The sequence below is a fragment of the Pleurodeles waltl genome, chromosome 11 (genome assembly GCF_031143425.1).
Source record: "Pleurodeles waltl isolate 20211129_DDA chromosome 11, aPleWal1.hap1.20221129, whole genome shotgun sequence".
NCBI lineage: Eukaryota > Metazoa > Chordata > Amphibia > Caudata > Salamandridae > Pleurodeles > Pleurodeles waltl.
In genome coordinates this window covers 424,376,755-424,384,501 of record NC_090450.1, presented here as the reverse complement: position 1 = coordinate 424,384,501, position 7,747 = coordinate 424,376,755, and the positions used below count along the sequence as shown (strand labels likewise).

At 40.6% G+C, this 7,747-nt stretch overlaps 1 protein-coding gene across 3 annotated transcripts in view; it reads left to right on the top strand.

Annotated features, from left to right (window-relative positions):
* The first annotated feature begins 4,407 nt into the window (after nt 1-4,407).
* The window catches only part of GIGYF2 (GRB10 interacting GYF protein 2), a 1,376,329-nt gene continuing 1,372,989 nt past the window's right edge, over nt 4,408-7,747 (top strand). For all 3 annotated transcript variants that reach the window (XM_069213782.1, XM_069213784.1, XM_069213783.1), the window contains exon 1: nt 4,408-4,524. The gene's annotated coding sequence lies outside the window, so the exon portion shown is untranslated. The remainder of the gene's footprint in view (nt 4,525-7,747) is intronic.

Below are 7,747 nucleotides of genomic sequence, written 5' to 3'. Positions count from 1 at the left end.
GCAAGCCAGCCAGCTACCCCTCTGACCCTTGTCCACCCCAAATCCTCAAAAACATTATACTATCAACTTCAGCGGCCATCTCAGCCAGAACATTCATTAACAACTAAATGATGACAGGAGTTTCCTCAGAAAACTTAAAACGTCATACATATGCTGTTTATTACAAAACCTATCTTGGACAACAAAAATCTCAACAACTACAGACAAATAGCAAATTGACCATTCCTGGGAAAACGTATAGAAAGAGCATCTTTTGCCCAGATTTCACAGTTCACTGAAGACTATTCCATACTTTCCGACTTCCAAGGTAGATTCTGTCCAGGAAGAGGCCCTGAATCAGCCCTAAGTGCAATTCAGGATGATCTTAAAAACAGAGTAGACCAGAATGGGGTTGCTGCCCTTCTCCCCTTGGACATTTCTGCAGCCTTTGACACAGTGGATCATGACACAGTAATCCAACCTTTTGAGGAAGCTGAAATAGAGGACACAGTCTTTATTTGGATCACATCATACCTACACAATAGAACTAATATTATACATACTCCTCCATCCTCTTCTAAACCATACACCATTATAACAGGAGTCACTCAAGGTCAAACATCTTATTCATTGCCAGATCTGCTCAATGGCTTTGACTTCATCTGCTATGACTATGCAAATGACATGGAGATACTTGGGAATTGAAAATCCCCCAAAACATTGGAACATCACAAATCTTCAGTTGCCTATGGGCTGTTGATCAATGGATGACATGGAGCCACCTCAAATTAAGTGGCTTCATGTTTTCTGTACGGTTTCTGAACTACTTTTTCTCTTTTTTCACAGTGTGATCTTGCTGGGTAGTAGTCTTGCGCTTTGCATGACATCAATCATGTTACTTAGGTAATTGCACTTTTGCAGGTTACGTAGATAATTGCACTTTTTCCTGTTTCTTGGATAATTGCACTTTTGCCAATAGGTTTCACTCAGAATGAACTTTTATTTCCCTTTGTGTGTCTGCTTTGCGCTGATGGCGGCCGTCGGCTGGTTCTATTTTAACTGCACAATGAGCATTTGTATGTTGACCAGGCTTGTCGATCACTGGTTCAAAGAATGTCGGCTTGTCTTGTTTTATCATCAGAGATAAGTCAACCTTTACGTCCTCTCGACAGCTGTATTGGTTTTTGATTAAGATTTCATGCCAAAACACATGTTTCCTTGCGCATACTTCAGGTGAGGGTGCACATTTCATGCCAGTTGAAATGATTTTACAAAAAACCCTCCAACAAGCAATTAGCAGATCTCTAAGCGAAATGCAGCGTTGAGAATGTTGACTGCATTTTTAAATCATTCCCTCTTTTGTTGTTAGCGCACACATTGATATTATTTAGTTATTTTAAGGCTTTTTCCCCTTCAGCTCTATTTTGGTTGCTAAAAGACTATGTACAGCTAGAAGTTAGGACTTTGAGGTGAGAATTTGATAGCAGACTGCAGTTCACACCCTCAACCTCAACCAGACTTCACATTTTACTACGTACTGTTGAAAAAAGCTGCACACCTTCTCTATTTGTACTTTTCCTACTGCACCCTGTTGTTTTTATACCACCTTGTTTCTCTTGAATATAATTATTGATATTGTCTCCATCATTCTGGTGGTAACCTGTTTCATGCACGAACCACTCACAAAGCGCTTTAGGCCTTGCAAGGCCATGACTAACCCTAATATATTATAGTACAATACACCGCCTACCCTAAATTTGATTATATAGTTTAAAGTGCTATTCCCGAACCTGCCCACTCAGTTCTAATACCAATAATTGTGGTGTATTCTTCTGCTGTAAAATATTAACTTTTGGACTAAGGATGCGTGCAGTTAAGATTTTTTTCCCTTGCAAAATTTCTGTAATTCATGGAACAAGTTGGATTGCTACATGCAAGCCACAATGTTCTCCACATGTGTGTTTTCATGTGAAAATTTAGCTTTTTACTCGCGTTTTAATTTACTCACTGAATACAATGAGTTTGCCATCATCTATCCCATTTGAAAGCTGGGAGAAAGTTGGCTTTCAACAAAATGACAAATTGAGATTCTGAGGCAATGAGCACATCTATGAAGTATTGGCAGATTGTTAAAAAACGATGCCAGGGCATTAAAGTGGGAACTCGAGAACAATGGGCAGGTCCATAATCAGGATTTATGCAAAACTTTGCTTGCGTGATGCTATTTCTTTGCACCCTTATTTTGGGTTCTCTTAATTTTCTTTTGGCATTTAATTGTCTCTATGATATTCCTGACTACCCCAGTACTCAAAAAGTTTATTTACTTTCAAAGGCATCACCTACATGTGGATTAAGCATTGCATCCTTCTGATCACTTGTCTCTGGACTGCCTCCCAACGTCCTTCTTTCTTCTAGGGGTGTGACGTTGTAAACTAGCCACAGTTCTCCAGATAATGCATCACCTGTGATATCTGGAGTGTTAAGTATGCAAACTTTTACTGTGGCAACCTTCACTATTCCGTCACAGGAGATTGCAGAGCAAAAATTGGAAAAGTCAGTAGTTATCGCCTACACAAGATATATTGGCTTTTGTTTTTAGTCATGTCGCACAGCAATGCAACCACTGGGCGACATGGTTGAAGGTAAAGAAAAAAATGCAATGTCACAGCCAGCACTGGCTGCGCCATAGTGCTTTTATTTTCAGTACTTTCAATGGCTGCTGTGCAACATGGTTGAAAGTAAAAATAATAAATCGCTATGACATGGTCAATGGCAGCGTCACAGTTTTTTAAGTTGAGCATAGCAGCACACGTGCTGCTTTTCTGACGTGTTGGTATATATTTGGGATTTTAACCATGCCCACCTCACGCCCATCACTTTCACTCGTTCGTGGGCTTGCCTTACAAAAATCCTTTGATGACATTGATAAATGATTTATGTTTGTCCCTCTGGGGCGGATTTGTTACGGACGTGGGGACCGACCCTGTGACATGGATAATTGCACTTTTGCCGATATGTTTGACTGCGAGCGAACTTATTTTTCCTTTCGTATCTCTCCCTCTCCCTCACGCTCATGGCAGCTGTGGCACTTTGAATCGGCTCGCTTATGTCAACTGTTTTACTTTTCATTTTCAATTTATGTGGCAAGAAAAGTCCAGTTAGGAATTTACAACACTAATAGCTCTAACTCGAGCAAACGTCAGACCCATTGCATTGAAAATGCTTTTCCGACGTGTTGGTATCTATGCAGGCTTTTAACCATCCCTCACCCCCATCACTCATTCGTGGGCTTGCCTTTCAAAAATTCTTTAATGACATTGGTAAATGCTTTACATATATCCCGCCTTGGGGCATCTTTATTACCGCCTTGGGAACCAACCCTGTTACATGGATAATAGCACGTTTGCCGATACGTTTGACTGCAAGTGAACTTCTTTTTCTTTTTGTGCCTCTCCTTCGCATTCACTTGACCGTGGCCCTTCGAATTGACTTTCTTATGTCAACTATTTTACTTTATATTTTCAATTTATGTGGCAAGAAAAGTTCAGTTAGGAATTTACAACTCTAATAGCTGTAACTCAAGCAAACGCAAGCATTGCAAATGCTTGTTTAGCCATGTCACCCAACTAACAGGCACACAACCACTATTCTTAAGTTTTATTTGTAAAGTGTATAATGAACTAAAACCATTAGACTAACAATAAAATCAGAGAAGACATTAGAACTATTAATTACAAAAACAACTTATATTCCCCATTCTAATCAATGTCCTTCATTTGAATCCTACTCCAAACTCAACTAACGTCACAAGAAATCTAAAACACAAACCTAGCACAACTAACGCACAAAAATGGAAAAAGAAAAGTTATTATTACTAATCTATCATTAACATCTCCAGCGCCTGGTCTGGTAAGCGCTATATAAAATACGATTTTCAACTACACATTACAGTCTTCATTTCCTAGAGGCCCTCTGTACAGAAAGCAATCGTTTTTGTTTTGTTTTTGTACTATTGCTGGTCTTTTATTGCAACTGTAAGCCATGTAAGCGTTATCAGTGCTCGCCATCGTCAGCTTGTGAGCTAACTTGTAAGTCTTTCCGTGCCTGCAGGTTGTCCTGACATTTAAAGCTTTGAAAATTTGGTTACAGGAGTCATTTCTAAATTCCTGGACCTGTGCTACGGCCTCTTTCCTTCATCTAAGTGATCTTTCATACAAAATATTAGCGCTGTTTCCCTTTGTTTTAATTATGGGAGTAACTTCAGAATAGTAAACAGCGTCCACGCTACATTATGACCGTGTATGTCTTCTGTGTCTATGGAGCTCGTGAATGATGACGCTACCTCTTTCAATTCGCTCTCTTCTTTCCATGACGCTAGTCTGCTACTATCACTCTTTACTGGTTCTCTCTCCCGTGCATGCGTCAGACGGCGTTCCCTGCGTCTGCGGGTCACGTGAGCGTGCGTGGCTCCACAGCTGCCATCTTGTTTTGTGGGTACGGTGGAAAGAGCTTCGGATTTGAGGGACTTTGCTGCTGGGACTGTAGGTAAGAAACCACGGTGACTGGCAGTGGGGTTTGGGGAAAGGACAGAGGAAGAAGAGGATCCATAGAGGGAATGGGACCCAGAGGTGGTGAGCGTCTCTTAATTAAGTGGAAGAAAGGACAGTGTTGGGAGTTCATTTAGGGGAGTGACTGGCACCCGCATGGGTATTGCACCCTTAACTGTAGTAACGCCCCCAGAAGTTAACAAGCACACCAAGCAAGTGAATTAGGTTTTATGGTAAGTATTCAAGCTTAGCTTAACTGCAGGGCTTCTGACACTAACTACCTTCTGCAAAACAGCGGGGCATGGGACCAGTTGCAGCAACACTGTTCCCACCCAAGAAATGGACAGCACTATGACTTCTCAATGAGAACGTAACATGACACTCACCGACGCATCATGGCAGAATGGTACCGGTTCCAGCACACGGGGGACTGTACCTCAGCACGTGGGCATCATTATGAAGTGCCTCACTCTGCACGTGGACCGCAAAAAGAGTACATTACATTTTTCCACATGCATTAACATTCCCATCAGTACATAGGTAACATTAGTCCTACCCCGATCGGAGACATAGCATTTGGGTAGCTCCGCACACCTAATGGAAACCGGAGTATTCTATCTCTGATCAGCTCACTGATCATTCTCAGGTAAATGATAGGACAGTAGGACTCCTTCGCTCCTCCAGAACCGGAAGAATAACGTGTAATGCCGCAACTCATTGAAGAGGTAGCTTGCATTTCACAACCGTACTCGCCAATATTCGCACAACAATGAGACGTTTTGAAGTGATCATCGAGGGTTAACTGTAGGACACGCACAGTCAGCCACAGAGAAAACAGTCTGCTTTAGATCGGTTTTTGGGACTTAAATACAATGAAGGCAGAGGATGGACTTTAAATGGGATGAAAAAGTGTACGTGTGTGGGTTCTAAAAAAGGCGTGACCTGTAATAAAGGACGTGGCTTAAACATATAAACTATATTCTGTGATTCCCATAGTGCGCCACCCAAACGGTATTTTGGTGCTTCTATGATTTTTCCATTATTGCATCCAACCAGTACTTTGGTGCCTTACTGAACTTTCTGTTATTGCATCGAGATATATAACAAAACAACTCACATACACTTAAAACCAGCCAGGATTATTGGCTTGTTCGATGACTGTGAGATGTTTAAGATAAAATAATAATAATTGTTTATTGTAAATAATATTGAAAATGTTGTAATTCTGAAATTGTGAGACTGCAAATGAAACATTACTGGGGCCTTTAGAAAGGGTCATGGTCTTCAGAGTGTCGCCATTACAATTGTTATGTTAATTCTGTTAGACACGCATACTCTTTTTCTCTCCTCATCTCGTCCATTTGCATATATTTCACCTCTCTTTCCTCTTCAGCACACTTCCTTTAGCCTTGTCAGTATTTTGACAACATTTGCACTGAAGCAGAATTGCAACTGAAATCCGAAACCATTGCTCTGTGTGGTATGCAGAGAAGCCAGGCACTGAATGGCCATTTATTCTGAAAACCTTTTTGACCCACTGATGGGCACTGCGAGAAACTTACACTGTCTTCAGCTTGGCTTCCAGACCTCTATTACCTTATTGTTTTATACATTAATTATTCATTTATAGGTCATCATCTTTACCAGAAAAATAAGGGACCATGATATAGGGACCGATTAAAAACTCGTTTCAATGTCTGTTTTTAAAGACTACCTGGTCTCTGACCCGTGAGAACAAGCTCCTTCAAAGCCCTGGGTACAGGGTTTAAGTGTATATAACATGCATGTTGCAGTAATGTCCGTTTTCCTAGGCTTGCAGAGCTCATGCCTCCGAAAATCAAACATCTCTCTTGATGGATATGCACAATGAGCAGTTAATCTAGTCTTTTGCTGATTGACGAGTTGCTTGTCCTTGTAAATTAACTTGGCAATTGTTATTTATGGGGCCATTTAGTCAGCTTGACTAGTAGTCGTTGGTGACTAAAGGTGAAACAGTTATCTTGGTAGAGATGCCTCATCCATTATGCATGGATGAACCATTTGTGTATGTGAGGAAAGAAACTGAGGATTATACTCTATTTGTTTTGTGTTCCCATTACAGAGGCTTATTATTGAAATTGGATGAGATGGTCTTCCGATAAAGGCTTAATGTTGTGTAGACAAACAGAGCCGTTCCTCGAGCATGCAGTGTAAACTTTAATCCCATGTAGAAGCACGGTTATCACTCTCCCAATAATAGTCCTCCTTTGAGATATTTTTGTCCTGACCTTTCAACCGTGGCCTGTTATAAACACCTTGTGTTACAGCAACACAAAATCCAGGAAATAGCTGACACTCTTAGGGAGTGCAAGATTAAGTAAAACATGAAATATGAACAGGAACTAAATAGCGGATATAGATTAGCTTAACATTTTATACATTAATTGTTCAGAAATTGATAAGTGGTTTTACCAGAAAAGTTAGGGAGTATTTTATATAGGGGCCGGTACAGACCAGTTTCAGTGTCTGTTTTTAATGACTACTGGGTCTGTGACCTGGCGGGACCCAGCTCCCTTAAAGGCCTGGGCACAGGGCTTAAGCAGATATGTCATGCATTTGGTACTAGTAAAGTCTATTTTCCTAGGGTTGCAGCGCTCATGCTGCCTAAAATCAAACGTTTGTCTTGATTGAGAGACACAATAAACAGTTCATCTGGTCTTTTTGACGATTGTCTAGTTGCTTGACCTTGTAAAACAACATGACAGTTGTATTAAGACATGCACATTTTTACTCGCTAAAGTTTATGGGGCCATTCACTCAACTGCATACTTGACAAGTAGTCGTTGGTTAATAAAGGTCAACCAGTTGTCTTGGTACAGATACTTCAGCCATTATGCATTGATGAACCATTCGTGTTTGTGAGAAAAGAGACTGAGAATTATTTTTCTCGGTGCAGGGATTTGATGACCCACTTAAACTGGTGTAGAGACTTGATTATTTAGTATTCCCACTGCAGAGGCTTGATGAGCAAATGCCATTTATCTTGGTATTGAGATTTGATGAAATGGTCTTCTGATAAAGGCTTACTGTTGTGTAGACAAATGCAGAGTCATTCCTCTAGCATGAAGTGTAAATTCATAATCCAATATAGAAACATAGTCAATGCTCTCCCAATAATAGTCCTTCTTTGAGATATTTATCCTGGTGGAGATACTTTGAGCCATTTGTCTCGGTATAAGGAA